Raw genomic sequence first — 25,481 nt, forward strand, 5'->3', positions numbered from 1 at the left:
TGACCTTGGGAGAAAGGTCACACTGAGAACAGCATGCTCTTGAGAGAAGCTCATCTTGAGTGCTCCAGAATATAAGAGACATTAGGATTTACTCGGATAGGAAATTAAAGGTACAGCAGAGATCTCACTGCTGGGGTTCAGATATCTCTGAGAAGGTCTGGGGACTTGCAGGCAGCCCCAGCACCAGGCTATGTGCAAGAGTTTGTCTTCTCTTTACCCTCTGAGAGCCAGGTATAACCATCTGGTGCAGCAACAAAGCCTCAGTTGTTTGCAGGCCTGGTGTGATTCTGAGAACAATGTGGGTGGGATTGGGGCTTGTCCTCAGCTCAACCTGAGATGGGTTGTAGGAAAACAAAGTCACATTGAAGGAAAGATGGGCTTTATCAATCTTGAGCATTTCCTCCTTCTTATTACAGACCAGACACAGCCAGTCAGGTGCCAGACATAGTGGTGCCCTGCGAAGCAGAGGCAGACTCAGGGGAGCAGACTTATTCGAGAACATAGGAGGCATATCATGAAGACTCCCATATATTTGGGAGGGGGTCAGTTTGCAGGTAGTGAGCCAGTGAAATATGAATTACTACTGTTCATGTGACCTTATTCATGAGCTAGGGGGATCGGCCTCTGCATACCTGGTATACAGAACAATTGCAGAGGTAAGGTCTTTCTGGGGAAAAAAATACAGTATTTTTTGGTAACAAGTATTGTAAGATAACTACTCAGGTAGCTGCTCTGCCTCCATCTAGCTAATTATTTCCTTTGCTCTTCTCCATGCAAGAATTGGCCTCTCCTATAAAGAACATATATATACAATGGAATATTATGCAGCCATCAAAAGGAATGAGATCTTGCCATTTGCAATGATGTGGATGGAACTGGAGGGTGTTATGCTGAGTGAAATAAGTCAATCAGAGAAAGGCATGTATCATATGACCTCACTGATATGAGGAATTCTTAATCGCAGGAAACAAACTGAGGGTTGCTGGAGTGGTGGGGGTTGGGAGGGATGGGGTGGCTGGGTGATGGACACTGGGGAGGGTATGTGCTATGGTGAGCGCTGTGAATTGTGCAAGACTGTTGAATCACAGATCTGTACCTCTGAAACAAATAATGCAATATATGTTAAGGAAAAAAAAAGAAGATAGCAGGAGGGGAAGGATGAAGGGGGGAAATCGGAGTGGGAGATGAACCATGAGAGACTATGGACTCTGAAAAACAAACTGAGGGTTCTAGAGGGGAGGGGGTGGGAGGATGGGTTAGCCTGGTGATGGGTATTAAAGAGAGCACGTTCTGCATGGAGCACTGGGTGTTATGCACAAACAATGAATCATGGAACACTACATCAAAAACTAATGATGTAATGTATGGGGATTAACACAACAATAAAAAATTTAAAAAAAGAAAAAGAAATAGGCCTCTCCTGATGCAAGCTGAACTTCATTTGGGACAGCCCTCCCCACCCCTTCATTTATGAAGAAAGAGTTGACTAACTAGTTGACTCCCTGACTTCCTAAGCAGATAATGACATGGAAAGATCCGCCCCCTACCCTACACATTGCATTCCATTTATATGAACTACTCAGAACAGACTAAGCTACAAAAACAGAAAATAGATTAATGGTTCTGTGGGACTTAGGGGAGTGGAGATTGGGAAGTGATGGTTAGGAGGTACAAGGTGTCTTTTTGTAGTGATGAAAACACTCTAAAATTGGTTGCGGCGATAGTTGCAAACCTTTGTGATACTGAAAACCATTGAATCATATACTTTCAACGAGTGAATTCTATATGAATTACATCTCAATAAAGCATTATACACAAAAAACAATGCAGGGACTGATAGCCAATTCCTACCTAGCAGAGTGCTATAATCCTACTCTACAAAAATATAGGTGAAAGAAAGGACTGTTCTAACTTGCACTATGTGAGACTCAAGACACCTGGGCTCCATGTTGGAACACAGATTTATTATTGATTATTGTCCAAAAAGAAGGTTGTGGGAGTGGGCATTGCATGGTATTGTTCAAATGTGCTCTGATATGGTGCCCGTGAGACTTAGCAGGGTGACAGAGATAACATAATACCTCCCTAGGCCCTTCCTCAGAATTCTCTCTGTTCCTCTTGCATCCTAGGATTGGTGAAGCCTGGCAGTGCAGTCTGGGTGGGGAGCCCCAAGCCCTGACAAAACATACAAGGGCCCACTCCCATTTCTTCTCTTCAGAGCACTCACCCTACAGGGTACAAACTAGATGCCCCAGAAGCTCCAGGGGTAGTAGCTCGGGGGTTTTCCTGGGGTCCCCATGCCTAACCCAGATTCTAAGAGAGTGGCCTAAAGAGAGTGATCAGGCCACAAGAATGAGGCTGATACACTGATTCAAATTGTTTATGTAAATGGTGGCCCTGTAAAACATCTGCCATGGGCCCTACGTACCCTAAGGTATGCCTTCCCCAACCTCAGAAATAAGGTTAATGGAGAAGAAGGAATGTCATGTGTGTCACAGACGATATATGTGGTCAACTAATCTTCAACAAGGATGCCAAGAATACACAATTTCTCATCCAAAAATGGTGTTGGAAAATGATATCCACATGCAAAAGATAGATCCTTATCTTACACCATACACAAAAATCAACTCAAAATCTTTAAAGACTTAAACATAAGACCCCAAACTATAGAATTCCTAAAACAGAGAAAAAAGCTTTATGGCATTGATCTTGGCAATGATTTCACTAATGTGACACCAAAAACACAGGTAATGAAACCAAAAATAAGGAACTAGGGCTGTATCAAAGTTAGAAGCTTCTGTACAGCAAAAGAAACAATCACCAGATAAAAAGGCAATCTGTGGAATGGGAGAAAATATTTGCAAACCAGATATCTGATAAGGGGTTAATCTCCAAAATGTACAAGGAACTCCTACAACTTAACAGTAAAAAACTAATAACCGGATTTAAAAAATAGACTAAGAACTTGAACAAAATAGTCAAATTCATAGAATCAGAAAATAGAATGGTGGTTGCCAGGAACCGAGGGAAGAGGGAAATGGAGAGTTACTAATGAACAGGCATAAAGTTTTAGTCAAATGAAGTGAATACGCTCTGGAGATCTGCTATACCACTTTGCACGTATAGTCAACAGTAATATATTTTGCACTTAAAAATTTGGCAAGAGGGTAGATCTTGTTAAGTGTTTTTTTTCCCACAATAAAATAAAAACAACAACAAACAAAAGGTATGTTCAGTTACATCTCCCCTATAATTTGTGTTGTTGGTATGTTTATATCATCTATGTATGTTATAAACATTGCAATACAGTGTTAATCTTTAAACATACATCCTTAAAATAAATTAATAGAATTATAAAGAAATCAAACTGTCTCCCCTGCAGTGAGCAGCAGCTGAAATCTCTATTATTTCAATTTTCAGTTGTTAATATTTTGCTGGGCTCACTGGAGTCTCCCCTGGCATGTGTAATTTAGCAAATCAGCCAAGAATTTGGGCAGAGTATACCATCAGATTTTGGAGTTTATTCCTTCTGTCTCCCTGTCATCCAGGATTTATTCCCTAACTTTCCATCTGCTTTGCCAGCCCCAAATTTTGTCATTGGACATTTCAAGCCAGGAAGGCTGAGGTTTTCAGCTGCCTTGAGCTGCCTGCAGACTGAAGCTGCATAACTGCGAATCTCTTGCCTATTGGGCTTCCTGGTTTTCAAAGAATGACTGCACTCCAGTTTCTGCCTGCTTTGGGTCACACACCAGTGCCTATATATTTAAAAAGATATTTTTAAATTTTTTATTCAGGTTTTATAAGTAAAGATTATAGGTTGGCAAAATCATTCCATTATAGCAGAACTCCTTCCTGTTAAATATTCCTCTGTAGCGTGATTTTATTGGCTGCATAAGATGCCGCTGTATGACCTACCACATCTTATTTTACCTGTCCACTATTATTACACACTTAGTTGTTTCCGTGTGTTTAGTAAGTAATAAATAACAAGAAGATATTAATGGCCACCAGATGGCCACCAAAGTGATCATGTAGCAGTACCCCTGCATTGTCCAGCTTTGGGTGAGGCCCCTCATCCTGTGTTATACTTGAAACATCCCCCAGAGCACAACTTAGAATGTGCTTAGCACACTGTAGAGCTATGCTATGCTGTGGCCGTATCTAGGAGTCCCTGGGACCCTGTCAGGGAAAAGGGGGATATGAAAGTCTTGGGGATCCCAGTGAAATTATGACTTGAAGTCATGGAACTAAATAATATCTTCGTTGTTAATCCTAAAATTACAAGGCATGCCCTTATTTGGCTATCTAAGTCTTGTGCCGCTGTGGAAAGTATGGATTACATATGGTATTAAACTCCCTGGGTCCTTTCTTCTTTTATTCATACCTGCTTTGTGCTTAGGTTCTTCGGTCTCTCTGAATCTCTTTCACCTTGTCTGACCCTTCAGCCCATTCCTTCTCCACCATTCCTAATACTCAGCTCCAGGAATTAGCATGGATCTATGTAAGCGCAGAGAGTGGCACCTTGATAATAGGACATTTTTGAAGACTTGCCTAGGGAAGAAGAGAACAGTCTTTATTGGTGATTTACATTTAGGAACTCTCTTGCTGGGTAGTGCTTGGCTTAGAAGACAAAGCATCTTCACACACAAAAAATGACATTAATTATAGTTTTTTTTTTTTTTACTGACCTGGATATTTTAAAGATTCTTATTTTGATTGAGAGGACTATGGATATAATGAGACGTTAAACACTGCATTTACTCTCCTTTATATTCCTTTCTAGAATAATATATTGACTGACAATTTATATATAAGGCTATGCGACTAAGACAATAAAATATTATCTATTGCAAAAGAATGAAGGAAGGGAGGAAGGGAGGGAGGGATGAGGGAGTGAGGGGAAAGAAAAAGGGAAAAAGACAAAAGAAGGATGGAGGGAAATGATGAACACTGGGTGTTATGTGTAGGTGATGAATCACTGAATTCTACACCTGAAACTGTTATTACACTGTATATTAACTAATGGAAATTTAAATAAAAACTTATAAAAAGAAGAAAAAAAGAAGGATGGAGGGAAGGAATGAAGGGAGAGGAAAGTACCTTGTGTGGGTGTCTCAAGTGACTAATCTCCTTCTGAGTGAAGTCAGTTGGGGTCTCATAAGCCAAATCTTTTCAAATGAGTATTAATATTATATTCCTACAAGTGACTAAATTTTAGAATGTTAAACCTACTATAGACAGAGTTTTGGATCTTTCAGCTCTCCATCTGTCAGGGAAAGAATTGGCAAGGGTAGGGCTGAGTCACATGATGGTAACTTCTTCTAGACTTGTATTATTTCCCTGGCCATATGAATATCATGGGCATTCTATGTGCTTGAGCAGAAAGTCTCTCTATGCTTTTTGTTATTATTTTTAATAAACTCTATATACCCAGAATTCATATCAGCACTGGAGGTTTCAGTTCTTAAAAGGAAATGAGGATTAACTAAGATTGGTTCCATCTCTACTGTGTCCTGTCAAATGTGGGATTCGTCCTCCTCCTAGTACCTGGTTAACAAAGATAGATAGCCCAATATAACCCAACCAGATTAAAAGGTAACCCACCAAAGAAAAATTAGAGATTGGCTATCATGGATCTCATTAATGTAAAGTTTATTGTTTGCCAGTACTAATTCATGAGTATCTATGGTTTTCTTGGGCTCACATATTCTTCAGATATTTTATTGGTGGATAATGACATGATAACCTATTGATATACTCAAAGTAGGCAGTGAAAAGCCCATGGCTGGGCGAAAGTTGTACATTCTGACAAGCGGTTATTTAAATCTAAAAAACATTTTCCGTTAAGTCTAAAAAATATTTTCCCACCAACATAACAACTCACAGTTACCTTTGTGGAAACATGATTAGGAAGATATGAAGGTTGAGCCTACTAGCATGATTTTGACCTGATTTCTGAGATATTTATCTTTAGAATCTTCAGCCCATACACTTATGGTATATTTTTATTTATTTATTTATTTGTCAGAGAGAGAGCATGAACAGGGGGAGTGGCAGGCAGAGGGAGAAGCAGGCTCCCCGCTGAGCAAGGAGCCCAATGCGGGACTTGATCCCAGGACCCCATGATCATGACCCGAGCCAAAGGCAGACACTTAACCAACGGAGCCATTCAGGCATCCCACACTTATGATATTTTTATTATCTTTCAGCATCTTTTAATATGTGACACTGAGATGTATCCAGATGGATCTGGGGGCTCCTGATATATTTGCATCCTACATGTCCTCTTCAGGTTCAGGATCAGTATGCCAGTTAAATGCCTACAATATATAAAATCCAATAACGGTTTTTCCAAAGCAATCTACAGATTTAATGCAATCCCTATCAAAATACCACCAGCATTGGGGGCGGGGCAAGATGGCGGAGGAGCAGGAGACCTGGATTTCATCTGGTCTCAGGAATTCAGCTGGATAGGGATCAAACCATTCTGAACACCTACAAACTCAACAGGAGATCGAAGAAAAGAAGAGGAACAACTCTCTGAACAGAAAAGTGACCACTTTCTGGAAGGTAGGATGTGCGGAGAAGTGAATCCGAGGCGATATTCGGGAGGATAGACGGCGGGGGAGGGGCCTCTGTCAGTCGCTTCTGGCAAGTGATAGAGCCGCGGAGCACAAAATCGGAACTTTTAAAAGTCTGCTCCGCTGAGGGACGTCACTCTGGTGGCTAAGCGGGGGGTGGAACCCTCCGGGACAGTGGGGTCTCAGGACCCTCGGGGTCACAGAAAGACCGGGGGTGCCTGAGTGCGGCAGAGCTCCCAGGTATCGGAGCAGGGAAGCCGGCTGCAGAGGCGGAGCCCAGGCGCGGGCTCTCAGCTCGGGGTTGTCACAAACCGGGATCCGCGGCACAGTCGGGCCACTGCTCCTCCAGCAGGGACCCAACAAGCAGCAGATCCGGGGAGACTCCCCTTCCTCCCCCGGGGGAGCCGCGCGGGAGGGCACCGCAGGGATCTGCTGGGTTTGGAGACTCCACCCGGGGTCGGGTGCCAGAGAGAGAAACGCTCGGTCACGGGCCGGGTGAGCACGGAGTGCGGCCGGAGACCAGGGGACGGGAGTGACTGACGGCTTTTCTCTGGGGGCTCACTGAGGAGCGGGGCCCGAGTTCTGGGCTCCTCCGGGGCGGAGATTGGGAGGCCGCCATTTTCACTCTCCTCCTCCAAAGCTGTACGGAAAGCTCGCAGGGAACAAAAGCCCTGGAGAGCAAACCCGAGCAGATTACTTAGCTCAGACCAGCAAGGGCAGGAAACTTCCGCCTCCGCAAAGACATTTGGGAATCATGGCAACAGGCCCCTCCCCAGAAGATCAGCGAGAACAGCCAGCCAAGGCCAAGTTTACTGATCAATGAGAACGGCAGAACTCCAGCGCTAGGGGAATACTGCACACAGAATCCATGGCTTTTTTACCATGATTCTTTAGTCTTTCAAAGTTATTATTATTTTTTTAACTGTCTTTTTTTTTTAATTTTTCTTTTTCCCTTTTTCAACCAACATCTTATCAATCGCTTTTTTTTTCTTTTAAGTGGTCATTTCCCAGTAACTTTAATTAAGCTGTGTTTCTCCACAAATATGTTTAAAATCTTTTTTTTTTATTCTTATGTTAATCCCCATACATTACATCATTAGTTTTAGATGAAGTGTTCCATGATTCATTGTTTGTGCACAACACGCAGTGCTCCATGCAGAATGTGCCCTCCTCAATACCCACCACCACGCTAACCCATGCTCCCACCCCCCTCCCCTCTAGAACCCTGTTTGTTTTTCAGAGTCCATTGTCTCTCATGGTTCGTCTACCCCTCCGATTTCCCCCGCTTCATTCTTCCCCTCCCGCTACCTTCTTCTTCTTCTTCTTTTTTTTTTTTCTTAACATATATTGCATTATTTGTTTCAGAGGTACAGATCTGAGATTCAACAGTCTTGCACAATTAACAGCGCTTACCAGAGCACATACCCTCCCCAGTGTCTATCACCCAGTCACCCCAACCCTCCCAACCCACCCCCCACTTCAACAACCTTCAGTTTGATTCCTGCGATTAAGAATTCCTCATATCAGTGAGATCATATGATACATGTCTTTCTCTTTTTGACTTATTTCACTCAACATAATACCCTCCAGTTCCATCCACGTCATTGCAAATGGCAAGATCTCATTCCTTTTGATGGCTGCATAATATTCCATTGTATATATATACCACCTTTTCTTTATCCATTCATCTGTCAATGGACATCTTGGCTCTTTTCACAGTTTGGCTGTTGTGGACATTGCTGCTATAAACATCGGGGTGCACGTACCCCTTCGGATCCCTACTTTTGTATCTTTGGGGTAAATACCCAGTAGACCAATCGCTGGATCGTAGGGTAGCTCTATTTTCAACTTTTTGAGGAACCTCCATACTGTTTTCCAGAGTGGCTGCACCAGCTTGCATTCCCACCAACAGTGTAGGAGGGTTCCCCTTTCTCCGCATCCCCGCCAACATCTGTCGTTTCCTGACTTGTTCATTTTAGCCATTCTGACTGGTGTGAGGTGGTATCTCATTGAGGTTTTGATTTGGATTTCCCTGATGCTGAGCGATATTGAGCACTTTTTCATGTGTCTGTTGGCCATTTGGATGTCTTCTTTGGAAAAATGTCTGTTCATGACTTCTGCCCATTTCTTGATTGGATTCTTTGTTCTTTGGGTGTTGAGTTGATGAGTTCTTTATAGATTTTGGATACTAGCCCTTTATCTGATATGTCATTTGCAAATATCTTCTCCCATTCTGTCTGTTGTCTTTTGGTTTTGTTGAGTGTTTCCTTTGCTTTGCAAAAGCTTTTTATCTTCATGAAGTCCCAATAGTTCATTTTTGCCCTTGCTTCCCTTGCCTTTGGCGATGTTTCTAGGAAGAAGTTGCTGTGGCTGAGGTCGAAGAGGTTGCTGCCTGTGTTCTCCTTTAGGATTTTGATGGACTCCTGTCTCACACTGAGGTCTTTCAACCATTTGGAGTCTATTTTTGTGTGTGGTGTAAGGAAAGGGTCCAGTTTCATTCTTCTGCATGTGACTATCCAATTTTCCCAACACCATTTGTTGAAGAGACTGTCTTTTTTCCATTGGACATTCTTTCCTGCTTTGTCAAAGATGAGTTGACCATAGAGTTGAGGGTCCATTTCTGGGCTCTCTATTCTGTTCCACTGATCTATGTGTCTATTTTTGTGCCAGTACCATGCCGTCTTGATGATGACAGCTTTGTAATAGAGCTTGAAGTCCGGAATTGTGATGCCGCCGGCTTTGCTTTTCTTTTTCAATATTCCTCTGGCTATGCGGGGTCTTTTCTAGTTCCATACAAATTTTAGGATTATTTGTTCCATTTCTTTGAAAAAAGTGGATGGTATTTTGATGGGGATTGCATTGAATGTATAGATTGCTCTAGGTAGCATTGACATCTTCACAATATTTGTTCTTCCAATCCATGAGCATGGAACGTTTTTCCATTTCTTTGTGTCCTCCTCAATTTCTTTCATGAGTATTTTATAGTTTTCTGAGTATAGATCCTTTGTCTCTTTGGTTAGATTTATTCCTAGGTATCTTATGGTTTTGGGTGCAATTGTAAATGGGATGGACTCCTTAATTTCTTTTTCTTCTGTCTTGGTGTTGGTGTATAGGAAAGCCACTGACTTCTGTGCATTGATTTTATATCCTGCCACTTTACTGAATTCCTGTATGAGTTCTAGCAGTTTTGGGGTGGAGTCTTTTGGGTTTTCCACATAAAGTATCATATCATCTGCAAAGAGTGAGAGTTTGACTTCTTTTTTGCCAATTTGGATGCCTTTGATTTCTTTTTGTTGTCTGATTGCTGTGGCTAGGACTTCCAATACTATGTTGAATAGCAGTGGTGATAGTGGACATCTCTGCCGTGTTCCTGACCTTAGGAGGAAAGCTCTCAGTTTTTCCCCATTGAGAATAATATTTGCTGTAGGTTTTTCATAGATAGCTTTTATGATATTGAGGTATGTACCCTCTATCCCTATACTCTGAAGAGTTTTGATCAAGAAAGGATGCTGTACTTTGTCAAAAGCTTTTTCTGCATCTATTGAGAGGATCATATGATTCTTGTTCTTTCTTTTGTTAATGTATTGTATCACATTGATTGATTTGCGGATGTTGAACCAACCTTGCAGCCCAGGGATAAATCCCACTTGGTCATGGTGAATAATCCTTTTAATATACTGTTGGATCCTATTGGCTAGTATTTTGGTGAGAATTTTTGCATCCATGTTCATCAGGGATATTGGTCTGTAATTCTCCTTTTTGATGGGGTCTTTGTCTGGTTTTGGGATCAAGGTAATGCTGGCCTCATAAAATGAGTTTGGAAGTTTTCCTTCTGTTTCTATTTTATGGAACAGTTTCAGAAGAATAGGTATTAATTCTTCTTGAAATGTTTGGTAGAATTCCCCTGGGAAGCCATCTGGCCCTGGGCTTTTGTTTTTTGGGAGATTTTTGACGACTGCTTCAATTTCCTTAGTGGTTATAGGTCTGTTCAGGTTTTCTCTTTCATCCTGGTTCAGTTTTGGTAGTTGATACATCTCTAGGAATGCATCCATCTCTTCCAGGTTATCTAATTTGCTGGCATAGAGTTGCTCATAATATGTTCTTATAATTGTTTGTATTTCTTTGGTGTTGGTTGTGATCTCTCCTCTTTCATTCATGATTTTGTTGATTTGGGTCATTTCTCTTCTCTTTTTGATGAGTCTGGCCAGGGGTTTATCAATCTTGTTTATTCTTTCAAAGAACCAGCTCCTAGTTTCGTTGATCTGTTCTACTGTTCTTTTAGTTTCTATTTCATTGATTTCTGCTCTGATCTTTATGATTTCTCTTTTCCTGCTGGGTTTAGGCTTTATTTGCTGTTCTACTCCAGCTCCTTTAGGTGTAGGGTTAGGTTGTGTACTTGAGACCTTTCTTGTTTCTTGAGAAAGGCTTGTATTGCTATATACTTTCCTCTTAGGACTGCCTTTGCTGCATCCCAAAGATTTTGAACAGTTGTGTTTTCATTTTCATTGGTTTCCATGTATTTTTTTAATTCTTCTTTAATTTCCTGGTTGACCCATTCATTCTTCAGTAGGATGCTCTTTAGCCTCCATGTATTTGAGTTCTTTCCAACTTTCCTCTTGTGATTGAGTTCTAGTTTCAAAGCATTGTGGTCTGAAAATACGCAGGGAATGATCCCAATCTTTTGGTACCGGTTGAGACCTGATTTATGACCTAGGATGTGATCTATTCTGGAGAATTTTCCATGGGCACTAGAGAAGAATGTGTATTCCGTTGCTTTGGGGTGGAATGTTCTGAATATGTCTGTGAAGTCCATCTGGTCCAGTGTGTCATTTAAAGTCTTTATTTCCTTGTTGATTTTTTGCTTAGACGATCTGTCCATTTCAGTGAGGGGGATGTTAAAGTCCCCCACTATTATTGTATTGTTGTCAATGTATTTCTTTGCTTTTGTTATTAATTGCCTTATATAATTGGCTGCTCCCATGTTAGGGGCATAGATATTTACAATTGTTAGATCTTCTTGTTGGATAGATCCTTTAAGTATGATATAGTGTCCTTCCTCATCTCTTATTACAGTCTTTGGTTTAAAATCTACTTTGTCTGATATAAGGATTGCCACCCCAGCTTTCTTTTGGTGTCCATTAGAATGGTAAATGGTTTTCCACCCCCTCACTTTCAATCTGGGGATATCTTTGGTTCTAAAATGAGTCTCTTGCAGACAGCATATCGATGGATCTTGTTTTTTAATCCAGTCTGTTAGCCTGTGTCTTTTGATTGGGGCATTTAGCCCATTTACATTCAGGGCAACTATTGAAAGATAGGAATTTAGTGCCATTGTATTGCCTGTAAGGTGACTGTTACCATATATTGTCGGTGTTCCTTTCTGGTCTATGTTGCTTTTAGGGTCTCTCTTTGCTTAGAGGACCCCTTTCAAGATTTCCTGTAGGGTTCGTTTTGTGTTTGCAAATTCCTTTAGTTTTTGTTTGTCCTGGAGGCTTTTTATCTCTCCTTCAATTTTCAATGACAGCCTAGCTGGATAGAGTATTCTTGGCTGCATATTTTTCTCATTTAGTACTCTGAATATATCCTGCCTGTCCTTTCTGGCGTGCCAGGTCTCTGTGGATAGGTCTGTTGCCAATCTAATGTTTCTACCATTGTAGGTTATATATCTCTTCTCCCGAGCTGCTTTCAGGATTTTCTCTTTGTCTATGAGACTCGTAAGTTTTACTATTAGATGTCGGGGAGTTGACCTATTTTATTGATTTTGAGAGGGGTTCTCTGTGCTTCCTGGATTTTCATGCCTGTTTCTTTCCCCAAATTAGGGAAGTTCTCTGCTATAATTTGCTCCATTATACCTTCTGGACCTCTCTCTCTTTCTTCTTCTTCTGGGATCCCAATTATTCTAATGTTGTTTCGTCTTATGGTATCGCTTATCTCTCGAATTCTGCCCTCGTGATCCAGTAGTTGTTTATCTCTCTTTTTCTCAGCTTCTTTATTTTCCATCATTTGGTCTTCTATATTACTGATTCTCTCTTCTGCCTCATTTATTCTAGCAGTTAGTGCCCCCATTTTTGATTGCACCTCATTAATAGCCTTTTTGATTTCTACTTGGTTGGATTTTAGTTCTTTTACTTCTCCAGAAAGGGTTTCTCTAATAACTTCCATATTTTTTTCAAGCCCAGCTAGTATCTTTAAAGTGATGATTCTGAACTCTAGATCTGACATTGTACTAATGTCCGTATTGAGTAGGTCCCTGGCAGTCGGTACTACCTCTTGTTCTTTTTGTTGAGGTGATTTTTTCCGTCTTGTCATTTTGTGCAGAGGAGAATAGATTAATGAGAGAACAAAACGCTAGCAGAGTAACCACGTCCCCAGAAAATATACTCTAAACAAATCAGAAAAGACCTGAAGCAGTGGGATAAGAAAGGGAAAGAGAAAAAAAAGAAAAAGAAAAAAAAAAAAAGAAAGATAAAAACAAAAACAAACAAAACAAAACAACAACAACAAAAGGAAAACCAGAATGTGATCAAATATGATCTATATGGTATATAGATCAGTGCCACACACTAGATTTGGGGCGTATTTTGGTCTTTTAGAAGAAAGTGCCTCCCAAAATTTTAAAGAAAGAAAAACTTATATATGTACAAAAATAAGGGTTGATATGATGAAGGGATGAATATGACTGTAAAAATGGAAATTATAAAAAATGTTATAAAAGGAATTGATAAGAAGTTGTTTGAATAAAGAAAGAAGAGGATTTAAAAAAAGAAAAAAGAAAAAGAGAAAAAAAAAGGGAGAGGATGTGATCAGGCAGGGGAATAGAAAGCACCATATACTAGAGATTTAAGGTATATTTTAATCTGTTAGAAGAAACTATCTCAAAATTTTAAAGAGAGAACAACTTATATATATAAGCCAAAAATATGGGTAACTACTATGAAGGGATAGAATATGACTCTAAAAATGAAAAATAAAACTGTTTTTTTTTTTTAAAAAAAAGGGATTGATAAGATGTTGGTTGAAAAAGGGAAAAAGAAAAATTCAAAAAGAAATAATAAGACAAAAAGACAGTTAAAAAAAAAATTAACTTTAAAAGACTAAAGAATCATGGTAAAAAAGTCGTGAATTCTATGTGCAGTAGTCCCCTAGTGCTGGAGTTCTGCCGTTCTCATTGATCGGTAAACTTGGTCTTGGCTGGCTGTTCTCGCTGATCTTCTGGGGAGGGGCCTGTTGCCGTGGTTTCCAAATGTCTCTGCTGGAGGCGGAATTGCCCCGCCCTTGCCCCCTCCCGGCTAAGTAATCTGCTCGGGTTTGCTCTCCAGGGCTTTTGTTCCCTGCGAGCTTTCCGTACAGCTTTGGAGGCGGAGAGTGAAAATGGCGGCCTCCCAATGTCCGCCCCGGAGGAGCCGAGAACTCGGGGCCCCGCTCCTCAGTGACCCCCCAGAGAAAAGCCGTCAGTCACTCCCGTCTCCCCGGTCTCCGGCTGCACTCCGTGCTCACCCGGCCTGCGACCGCGCGCCTCTATCCCTGGCACCCGACCCCGGGTGGAGTCTCCAAACCCAGCATATCCCCGCAGTGCGCTCCCGCGCGGCTCCTCCCAGGGGAGGAAGGTGAGTCTCCCCGGATCTGCCGCTTGTTGGGTCCCTGCTGGAGGAGCAGGGGCCCGACTGTGCTGCGGATCACGGTTTATGGCCACCCCGAGCTGAGAGCCCGCGCATGGGCTCCGCCTCTGCAGCCGGCTTCCCTGCTCCAATACCTGGGAGCTCTGCCACACTCAGGCACCCCCAGTCTTTCTGTGACCCCGAGGGTCCTGAGACCACACTGTCCTGCGAGGGTTCCACCCCCGCTTAGCCACCAGAGTGACGTCCCTCAGCGGAGCAGACTTTTAAACGTTCTGATTTTGTGCTCCGTGGCTCTATCACTTGCCAGAAGCGGCCGACGGAGGCCCCTCCCCCCCCGTCTATCCTCTCGAATATCGCCTCGGATTCACTTCTCCGCACGTCCTACCTTCCAGAAAGTGGTCGCTTTTCTGATGAGAGAGTTGTTGCTCTTCTTTTCTTCGATCTCCTGTTGGGTTTGTAGGTGTTCAGAATGGTTTGATCCCTATCCAGCTGAATTCCTGAGAGGAGACGAAATCCAGGTCTCCTACTCCTCCGCCATCTTGCTCCGCCCCCTTATCAATCGCTTTTTAAAAAAAAATTTTATTTTTCATTTTTAGAGTCATATACTATCCCTTCATAGTAGTTACCCTTATTTTTGGCATATATATAAGTTGTTCTCTCTTTAAAATTTTGAGATACAGTTTCTTCTAACAGATCAAAATATACCCTAAATCTCTAGTGTATGGCTTTGTTCTAGTCTCCTGCCTGATCACATTCTCTCCCTTTTTTTCTCTTTTTTTAATCCTCTTCTTTCTTTTATCAAACAACTTCTTATCAGTTCCTTTTATAAAATTTTTTATAATTTTCATCTTTATAGTCATATTCCATCCCTTCATCGTATTTGTACCTATATAAGTTTTTCTTTCTCTAAAATTTTGGGAGGCATTTTCTTCTAACAGACCAAAATACACCCAAATCTAGTGTGTGGCACTGATCTATGCATCAGCCTGATCATATTTGATCATATTCTGTTTTTTTGTTCTGTTTTGTTTATTTTTATCTTTATCTTTTTTCTTTCTTTCTTTCCCTTTCTTTTCCCCCAGTTTCAGGTCTTATCTGATTTGTTTAGAATATATTTTCTGGGGACATTGTTACCCTGTTAGCATTTTGTTCTCTCATTCATCTATTCTCCTCTGGACAAAATGACAAGACGGAAAAAATCACCTCAACAAAAAGATCAAGAGGCAGTACCGACTGCCAGGGACCTACTCAATATGGACATTAGTATGATGTCAGATCTAGAGTTCAGAATCATGATTTTAAAGATACTAGCTGGGCTTGAAAAAAGCATGGAAGATATTAGAGAAACCCTTTCTGGAGAAATAAAAGAACTAAAATCTAACCAAGTCAAAATCAAAAAGGCTATTAATGAGGTGCAATAAAAAGTGGGGGCACTAACTGCTAGGATAAATGAGGCAGAAGAGAGAATCAGTGATATCGAAGACCAAATGATGGAAAATAAAGAAGCTGAGAAAAAGAGAGATAAACAACTACTGGATCATGAGGGCAGAATTCAAGAGAAAAGCGATACCATAAGACGAAACAACATTAGAATAATTGGGATCCCAGAAGAAGAAGAAAGAGAGAGGGGGGCAGAAGGTATATTGAAGCAATTTATAGCAGAGAATTTCCCTAATTTGGGGAAGGAAACAGGCATCAAAATCCAGGAGGCACAGAGAACCCCTCTCAAAATCAATAAAAATAGGTCAACACACCGACACCTAATAGTAAAACTGACGAGTCTCAGAGACAAAGAGAAAATCCTGAAAGCAGCTCGGGAGAAGAGATCTGTAACCTACAATGGTAGAAACATTAGATTGGCAACAGACCTATCCACAGGGACCTGGCAGGCCAGAAAAAACTGGCATGATATATTCAGAGCACTAAATGAGAAAAATATGCAGCCGAGAATACTATATCCAGCAAGGCTGTCATTGAAAATAGAAGGAGAGATAAAAATCTTCCAGGACAAACAAAAACTAAAGGAATTTGCAAACACAAAACCAGCCCTACAAGAAATCTTGAAAGGGGTCCTCTAAGCAAGGAGAGACCCTAAAAGCAACATAGACCAGAAAGGAACACAGACAATATACAGTAACAGTCACCTTACAGGCAATACAATGGCACTAAATTCCTATCTTTCAATAGTTGCCCTGAATGTAAATGGGCTAAATGCCCCAATCAAAGACACAGGCTATCAGATTGGATTAAAAAACAAGACCCATCGATATGCTGTCTGCAAGAGACTCATTTTAGACCCAAAGATATCCCCAGATTGAAAGTGAGGGGGTGGAAAACCATTTACCATGCTAATGGACACCAAAAGAAAGCTGGAGTGGCAATCCTTATATCAGAAAAATTAGATTTTAAACCAAAGACTGTAATAAGAGATGAGGAAGGACACTATATCCTACTTAAAGGGTTTATCCAACAAGAAGATCTAACAATTGTAAATATCTATGCCCCTAACATGGGAGCAGCCAATTATATAAGGCAATTAATAACAAAAGCAAAGAAGCACATTGACAACAATACAATAATAGTGGGGGACTTTAACACCCCCCTCACTGAAATGGACAGATCATCTAAGCAAAAGATCAACAAGGAAATAAAGACTTTAAATGACACACTGGACCAAATGGACTTCACAGACATATTCAGAACATTCCATCCCAGAGCAATGGAATACACATTCTTCTCTAGTGCCCATGGAACATTCTCCAGAATAGATCACATCCTAGGTCACAAATCAGGTCTCAACCGGTACCAAAAGATTGGGATCATTCCCTGCCTATTTTCAGACCACAATGCTTTGAAATTAGAACTCAATCACAAGGGAAAAGTCGGAAAGAACTCAAATTCATGGAGGCTAAAGAGCATCCTACTAAAGAATGATTGGGTCAACCAGGAAATTAAAGAAGAATTAAAATAATTCATGGAAACCAATGAAAATGAAAGCACAACTGTTCAAAATCTTTGGGATGCAGCAAAGGCAGTCCTAAGAGGAAAGTATATAGCAATACAAGCCTTTCTCAAGAAACAAGAAAGGTCTCAAATACACAACCTAACCCTACACCTAAAGGAGCTGGAGAAAGAAGAGCAAATAAAGCCTAAACCCAGCAGGAGAAGAGAAGTAATAAAGTTCAGAGCAGAAATCAATGAAATAGACACCAAAAGAGCAGTAGAACAGATCAACGAAACTAGGGGCTGGTTCTTTGAAGGAATTAACAAGATTGATAAACCCTTGGCCAGACTTATCAAAAAGAAAAGAGAAATCATGAATGAAAGAGGAGAGATCACAACCAACACCAAAGCAATACAAACAATTATAAGAACATATTATGAGCAACTCTATGCCAGCAAATTAGATAACCTGGAAGAAATGGATGCATTCCTAGAGATGTATCAACTACCAAAACTGAACCAGGAAGAAACAGAAAACCTGAACAGACCTATCACCACTAAGGAAATTGAAGTAGTCATCAAAATCTCCCAAAAAACAAAAGCCCAAGGCCTCAAGGCTTCCCAGGGGAATTCTACCAAACATTTCAAGAAGAATTAATACCTATTCTTCTGAAACTGTTCCAAAAAATAGAAATGGAAGGAAAACTTCAAACTCGTTTTATGAGGACACCATTACCTTGATCCTAAAACCAGACAAAGACCCCATCAAAAAGGAGAATTACAGACCAATATCCTTGATGAACATGGATGCAAAAATTCTCACCAAATTACTTGCCAATAGGATCCAACAGTACATTAAAAGGATTATTCACCACAACCAAGTGGGATTTATCCCTGGGCTGCAAGGTTGGTTCAACATCCGCAAATCAATCAGCGTGATACAATACATTAACAAAAGAAAGAACAAGAATCATATGATCCTCTCAATAGATGCAGAAAAAGCATTTGACAAAGTACAGCATCCTTTCTTGATCAAAACTCTTCAGAGTATAGGCATAGAGGGTACATACCTCAATATCATAAAAGCCATCTATGAAAAACCCACAACGAATATCATTCTCAATGGGGAAAAACTGAGAGCTTTCCCCCTAAGGTCAGGAACACGGCAGGGATGTCCACTATCACCACTGCTATTCAACATAGTATTAGAAATCCTAGCCACAGCAATCAGACAACAAAAAGAAACAAAAAGCATCCAAATTGGCAAAGAAGAAGTCAAACTCTCACTCTTTGCAGATGATATGATACTTTATGTGGAAAACCCAAAAGACTCCACCCCAAAACTGCTAGAACTCATACAGGAATTCAGTAAAGTGGCAGGATATAAAATAAATGCACAGAAATCAGTAGCATTCCTAAACACCAACAAGACAGAAGAAAGAGAAATTAAGGAGTCGATCCCATTTACAATTGCACCCAAAACCGTAAGACACCTAGCAATAAATCTAACCAAAGACGCAAAGAATCTGTACTCAGAAAACTATAACATACTCATGAAAGAAATTGAGGACGACATAAAGAAATGGAAAAACGTTCCATGCTCATGGATTGGAAGAACAAATATTGTGAAGATGTCAATGCTACTTAGAGCAATCTACACATTCAATGCAATCCCCATCAAAGTACCATCCACTTTTTTCAAAGAAATGGAACAAATAATCCTAAAATTTGTATGGAACCAGAAAAGACCCCGCATAGCCAGGGGAATGTTGAAAAAGAAAAGCAAAGCTGGCGGCATCACAATTCCAGACTTCCAGCTCTATTACAAAGCTGTCATCAAGACAGTATGGTACTGGCACAAAAACAGACACATAGATCAATGGAACAGAATAGAGAGCCCAGAAATGGACCCTCAACTCTATGGTCAACTCATCTTTGACAAAGCAGGAAAGAATGTCCAATGGAACAAAGACAGTCTCTTCAACAAATGGTGTTGGGAAAATTGGATAGCCACATGCAGAAGAATGAAACTGGACCATTTCCTTACACCACACACAAAAATAGACTCCAAATGGTTGAAAGACCTCAGTGTGAGACAGGAGTCCATCAACATCCTAAAGGAGAACACAGGCAGCAACCTCTTCGACCTCAGCCACAGCAACTCCTTCCTAAAAACATCGTCAAAGCAAGGGAAGCAAGGGCAAAAATGAACTATTGGGACTTCATCAAGATAAAAAGCTTTTGCACAGCAAAAGAAACAGTCAACAAACCCAAAAGACAGCTGACAGAATGGGAGAAGATATTTGCAAATGACATATCAGATAAAGGGCTAGTATCCAAAATCTTTAAAGAACTTCTTAAACTCAACACCCAAAGAACAAACGATCCAATGAAGAAATGGGCAGAAGACATGAACAGACATTTTTCCAAAGAAGACATCCAAATGGCCAACAGACATATGAAAAAGTGCTCAATATCGCTTGGCATCAGGGAAATCCAAATCAAAACCTCAATGAGATATCACCTCACACCAGTCAGAATGGCTAAAGTTAACAAGTCAGGAAACGACAGATGTTGGCGGGGATGCAGAGAAAGGGGAACCCTCCTACACTGTTGGTGGGAATGCAAGCTGGTGCAGCCACTCTGGAAAACAGTATGGAGGTTCCTCAAAAAGTTGAAAATAGACCTACCATACGATCCAGCGATTGGTCTAGTGGGTATTTACCCCAAAGATACAAAAGTAGGGATCCGAAGGGGTATGTGCACCCCGATGTTTATAGCAGCAATGTCCACAATAGCCAAACTGTGGAAAGAGCCAAGATGTCCATTGACAGATGAATGGATAAAGAAGAGGTGGTATATATATACAATGGAATATTATGCAGCCATCAAAAGGAATGAAATCTTGCCATTTGCAATGACGTGGATGGAACTGGAGGGTGTTATGCTGAGCGAAATAAGTCAATCAGAGAAAGACATGTATCATATGACCTCACTGATATGAGGAATTCTTAATCTCAGGAAACCAACTGAGGGTTGCTAGAGTGGTGGGGATTGGGAAGGATGGGGTGGCCGGGTGATAGACATTGGGGAGGGTATGTGCATCAAAATCCTAGGGGAGAACAGGCAGGAACCTCTTTGACCTTGGCAACTTCTCACTATACACGTCTCTGGAGGCAGGAGAAACAAAAGCAAAAATGAACTATTGGGACTTCATCAAGTTAAAACAACAATAAAAAAATCTAAAAGGCAACCGACAGAATGGAAGAAGATATTTACAAATGACATATCTGATGAAGTGTTAATATCCAAAATCTTATCAAACTCCAACACTGTCCCCAAAAATATTCCAGTTAAGAAATGGGCAGAAGACATGAATAGACATTTTTCCAAAGACATCCAGATGGCTAACAGACACATGAAAAGATGCTCAACATCGCTCATCATCAGGGAAATACAAATCAAAAGTCTGATGGGATATCACTTCATACCTGTCAGAATGATTAAAATTAACAACACAGGAAACAACAGATGTTGGTGAGGATGAGGAGAAAGGGGAACCTTCTTGCACTGTTAGTGGGAATGCAAACTGATGCAGCCATTATGGAGAACAGCTTGGAGGTTCCTCAAAAAGCTAAAAATAGAAGTACCACTAGGAGGCAGTAATTGTACTACTAGGTATTTACCCAAAGGATACAAAAATACAGATTTGAAGGAACACATGCACCGCGATGTTTATAGCAGCATTATCAACAATAGTCAAAGTATGGAAAGAGCCCAAATGTCCATCAATTGATGAATGGATAAAGGAGATGTGAGTTATATATACAATGGAATATTATTCAGCTATCAAAAAGAATGAAATCTTGCCATTTGCAACGACATGGATGTAGCTAGAGGGTATTATGCAAAGCGAAATAAGTCAGAGAAGGACAAATACCATATGATTTCACTCATGTGGAATTTAACAAAACAGATGAACATAGGGGAAGGAAGGAAAAAAAAAAGAGAAGGAGGCAAACCATAACACAGACTATTAACTATAGAGAACAAACTGAGACTCGATGGAGGGGATGTGGGCAGGGGATAAACTAGATGGGTGATGAATGTTAAGGAGGGCACTGGTTGTGATGAGCACTGGGTGTTACATGTAAGTGATAAATCACAAATTCTATGACGGAAATGAATATTACACTATATGTTAACTAACTAGAATTTAAATAAAAACTGGAAACATTAAAAAAAAAAATCCAATACCTTAAATTGGGCCCAAGTGGAATCATTAAGAGTGTGGACTTTCAAGCCAGACTGCCTGGTCTGAACAGCAACTCTTTTCCTTACTAGCTGTAAAAACAACCTTGGACAAGGTACTTAAACTCTCTGTGCCTCAGTTTTCTCATCTGCAAAATAATGATAGTAGTAGTAAGGGTTATATGACATAAGACATTTAAAACCTGGTAGGGTGCTTAGTACACAGTAAATGCTGAATAAATTGTAGTTATTGATAATGTATTAGTATGCAGCTTATTTTTTCAAACTCTTTGATCACCTTCAGACATTAAAGCAATCCAGATGTTAATGTAATCCTAATATGTTGCTGTTCAGGCTCTGTTTAAGAAATTGTTGCCGCCTCAAAGCCATGAGGCTATTTTCATGTTATCATTTGGGAGCTTTATTCTTAAACCTTTCATATTAATATCTATAACCCACCTGAAATTACTAATGTGTTTACTATCAGTAAGGACTATTTTTAATTTTTTCCCATTTGGATATCCAACTGACCCAGCATTATTGCCTTTACTCATTGTCCTATACTGCCAATTTTGTCAGAAGTCAAGTATGCATGCATGTGTAAGTTTGTTCTTGTTCTCTATTCTTTCCTTTGGTCTATTTGTCTATCCTCTTCCCAATACTGTTTTAATTATTGTTACTTTGTGCTAAGTCTTAGAGTCAGAAAGAAAAGTTCTACCACTTCATTCTTCTTCAAGATTGTCTTGGTATTCTTGGTCATTTGCAATTCCAAACACATTTCAGAATCTGCTTGTCAATTAACAAAAAGAAATTTCTGGGATTTTGATTAGGTATTTTGTTATTCCATAGATCATTTTGGGTAGAAATGACTTTAATTATTCTGAGTCTCAAATCCATCTCATACAAATATGTGCTTATTTAGATCTTTTAAATTTTCTCTTACTACTACTCTATGACTCTCTGTATAGAGATCTTACATGTTTCTTTTTTTAAAAGATTTTATTTATTTATTTGTCAGAGACAGAGAGAGATCACGAGCAAGGGGGGGGGGGGAAGAGGGAGAAGCAGACTCCCTGCTGAGCAGGGAGCCCAATGTGGGACTCTATCCCAGGACCCTGGGATCATGACCTGAGCCAAAGGCAGATGCCCAGCTAACTGAGCCACACAGGTGTCCTGTGCTGAGAACTTATAAGAAGACGTCACTAAGAGTGTAAAGTTAAGTCTTAGGCTAGGAGCAGATATTTGTAGTACATTAAACTGACAGAGGGCTTGTATCTAAAATATATAAAGATCTATTTTTTGAAAAAGACAATACAGTGGATAAGATACGCAAGAGTCCTGAAGTGACACTTCACAAAAAAGGATAATGAAGTGACTAACAAAGATAAACATGCTCAACATCATAAGTCTTTAGAGAAATGCAAATTAAAATCAGACAATGATTTAGCAGAAAGGTAAAATTAAAAAGAATTTCCATATTAAGTGTTGGCAAGAATGTGGAGTAATGGGGAACTCTCATGCGCCATGCGTTGGATTTCCTTGGAAAACTGTTTGGCAGTAACTACTAGAGCTGAACTTGCACGCACCCTATGATCCACTGTTCCATTGGTAGGCATAGACACAACACAAATGCATGCGTGAACTGAAAGACATATATAGGAATATTCTTATTAGCATTATTTGTAAAGCTCCAAACTGAAAACAACCAAAATAGCCATCAATTTTATCTTATTTTATTTTATTTTTTAAACGATTTTATTTATTTATTTGATGGAGAGAGCGAGAGAGGGAACACAAGCAGGGGGAGTGGGAGAGGGAGAAGCAGGCTTCCCGCTTGAGCAGGGAGCCCGATGCGGGGCTTGATCCCAGGACCCTGGGATCATGACCTGAGCCGAAGGCAGATGCTTTACTACTGAGCCACCCAGGTGCCCTAGCCATCGATTTTAGAATAGATAAATAAATTGTAGTACAGCTGAAAAATGGCCCACCAAAGATATTAAGCTTTAATCCCTGGAACCATAAATACTACCTTCTTCACAGTTATGATTAAGCTGAAGTTCTTGAGATGGGGAGATTATTCAGGCTGGCTCTAAAGGCAATTAGATATACCTAATAAGAGGAGAGCAGAAGGAGATTTAATATCCACAGAAAAGGAAGAGAATGTGACCCAGGAAGTAGAGACAGAGGATGTGGTCACAAGTCAAAGAATGCTGGCAGTCACCAAATGCTGGGAGAGACAAGGAATGGATTCTCCCTTACAGTCTCAGAAAGAAGTATGGGCCTACTAATGCCGTGATTAAGTTCAGTGATACTGGCTTTGGATTTCTGGCTTCCAGAACTGTAAGAGAATAAATTTCTGGTGTTTGTTACTGTAGAACTGTTTGTTACAGTCCAGAACTGTAAGCCACTGAATTTCTGGTAATTTGTTACAGCAGCAGAGGAAAGGAATACATCATAGAATGGAATACTATAAAGCAATAGAAATAAATGACCTACTCAACACATACCAACATGGATGAATCTCAAAAACATACTTCTGAAGGAAAGATGCCAGAGTCAAAAGACAACATACTTATGATTCCACTTATATAAAGTTAAAAAGTAGTCAGAACTCTCTATGATGTTAGAAGTCAAGACAAGGATACCTTTGTGGAGGGGACAGTAACTGGGAGGAGGATGAGTGAGTTGCTGGAGTCTGGGGAATGTTCAGTCCTTTTAAATCTAGGGGTGTGTTCACTCTGTGATATTTCATGGAGTTGTAATCTTATAATTTATGTACTTTCTATATGTGTGTTTCACTTAAACAAAATTTATTAAAAAAAAAAAAAAACAACTAAATGAAATCTGGTCCAGTTGTACCTGATGTGAGTCTTCCCTACCATCACCGCTATAGGGATGTGGCTCCAGGGCTGGAGTGGGACCTTCTCTCTGGACGTACCCTGCTTTGGATTGTTTCAATCTGGTGCTGGTGGTTTCTCTCCTCTATATAAATAGTATCTGTGCTTGACTTGGGAGGGGGTAGCATTCAATTTCACTCAGGCTTACCCTTTATCATAGAGTATTCCTTCAAAAGGGGGCCACTGTTCTCCTGGTAGCCACATCAGCAATCCAGGTCTCCATCTGTTCAGGGTGGAACTTGCTCTATTTGACCCTTCGCCTACGTGACGCCAGGGCTCCTGCTGTCCTCTGGCATCTGTGCTCCACAATGGAATACCTTAGTTCCCTTTATGTCCCCAAGATCTTCAGAGATCTGGGATGGGTGGCACATCCCACAGTGGGTCCTTCTCACCTTGCTGGCCTGGAATACTTGCTCTCCTGGATTACCAAAGAAAGCATCAACCAGGGAGAGAGAGGACAATATTTTTTCAGGCAGTTACAATTCCCAGAAATGATTCTTCCAATACTTCTCTCCTCTCTTGGCTTTTAGGTGGGAATAAATGGGTGAGAGAAGCACTTTCTTCTTTTCTGTAGAAGGAGAAAAGAGAAGGCTCTCACCATTAATGCTGGGCAAGATCACAAGGTAACTCAGTGACTTATCCACCCCAACCCCTCCTCAGTCTGCTCCTCCTTGTAAGGCAGGTAGAGGGATGCAGTTGGGAGACAATCTCCTTTTTTAGTCCTAGAAGCAGAGTTCAATATCTGACCTGGACTGTAGTGGGTATACTTTCTATCCTTGGCATTGGACCTTAGTCACTAATTCTGGGACAAATAGAAAAGTCCCACTTGATCTGTTATACCCAGGTGCAGTACTAGTCTTTGCAAATAAAAGAATGCTCAAAAGATGCATCCAAGCAAAGAATTCAAACAATATTTTTTCCTCCTGAAGTACCCAAGGATACTTAGAAGATAGGCTCCAATCCTTGGTAACCTAGATTTTTATAAACTTGTATATTTTTGTCTGGTTGGACCCCAATGATAGTTATAACTAGAGAAACAAACTATATTTAGATTCCTTGACCCCTGGAATTTTACTCATAGCTGAGAATAATAAACCTTCATTCTAGTATTTTTGATACTAGCCTTTTTGAGTGGTATAAGGTGATATCTCATTGTGGTTTTAAATTTGCATTTGCCTAACGATTAA

Source organism: Mirounga angustirostris, unplaced genomic scaffold, assembly GCF_029215605.1.
Source record: "Mirounga angustirostris isolate CCGP_5_RB_7025 unplaced genomic scaffold, mMirAng1.0.hap1 SCAF_12, whole genome shotgun sequence".
Lineage (NCBI taxonomy): Eukaryota > Metazoa > Chordata > Mammalia > Carnivora > Phocidae > Mirounga > Mirounga angustirostris.